The following is a 684-nucleotide window of genomic DNA, read 5'->3' as shown; positions in this document are numbered from 1 at the left end:
GAGCAGACCAGGCCAGCTGAGCTGCTTTCTGTTTCGCTTCCCTTACAATCTTACCCGCACCCACAGGGTACTCCTTATTGTTGATCAGTACTTTGTAGAAAAATCTGTGTAGTGTAGAAGATGCGGAAGAAGTTTAGATCATTGTTACGTAACATTTCAATATGGTTTACAACTGAACACCAATCTAGAGTTATCAATAGAGTGTCTGTAGTGTATATTCATGTTGCAGAGGTCCAGGTTCATACTCACACAGGGTCATGGGGTGGACCGTCTCTCCTTTCTTCAATGTAAGAATGGCATAGTTTTTTTTTTTGACAGTAGTGGTCAACAAGTCCTATGAAATTTGTCCCTCTATTTTCCTCCCTTTGTCTCTGTTGGTTCCCATAAGGCTGCGAGTTCACATTGAGGCGCCTTACCTTCTTACTGTAATAGACAAGTGACATTATTTCACACAAACACACATTTCACAAAAAAACATGAAACCGCAAAACTCCTTTGCATCTGCTGTCATCATACTGTACAACAGCACTGAAAACCTTTCACCTTATACTATATCTCATATTCCATACAAAGTTATAATCTACCATGTTATAGTTGGCATATGTTACACTGATTGTTGCATCATTATATTAATTTCTATTTAAACAGACACTAATGGCGTTTTTCCACTGCTGGTAACAGCTC

General features: G+C 39.0%; 1 protein-coding gene and 1 long non-coding RNA gene across 2 annotated transcripts in view; both read right to left on the bottom strand.

Annotated features, from left to right (window-relative positions):
* The window catches only part of eif2ak2 (eukaryotic translation initiation factor 2-alpha kinase 2), a 50,654-nt gene that overhangs the window by 6,697 nt on the left and 43,273 nt on the right, over positions 1 to 684 (bottom strand). The gene's annotated exons all lie outside the window — the stretch shown is intronic.
* The window catches only part of LOC116705413 (uncharacterized), a 25,895-nt gene continuing 25,211 nt past the window's right edge, over positions 1 to 684 (bottom strand). Inside the window, exons 4-5 of the long non-coding RNA XR_004335930.1 lie at positions 250 to 423; positions 1 to 104 (exon numbers count right to left, since the gene is read on the bottom strand). This is a non-coding gene — a long non-coding RNA (uncharacterized LOC116705413). The remainder of the gene's footprint in view (positions 105 to 249; positions 424 to 684) is intronic.

This window comes from Etheostoma spectabile, chromosome 17 (genome assembly GCF_008692095.1).
Source record: "Etheostoma spectabile isolate EspeVRDwgs_2016 chromosome 17, UIUC_Espe_1.0, whole genome shotgun sequence".
NCBI classification, from domain to species: Eukaryota; Metazoa; Chordata; class Actinopteri; order Perciformes; family Percidae; genus Etheostoma; species Etheostoma spectabile.
Note: the sequence above shows the minus strand (reverse complement) of the source record. Positions and strands in the feature narration are given on the sequence as shown.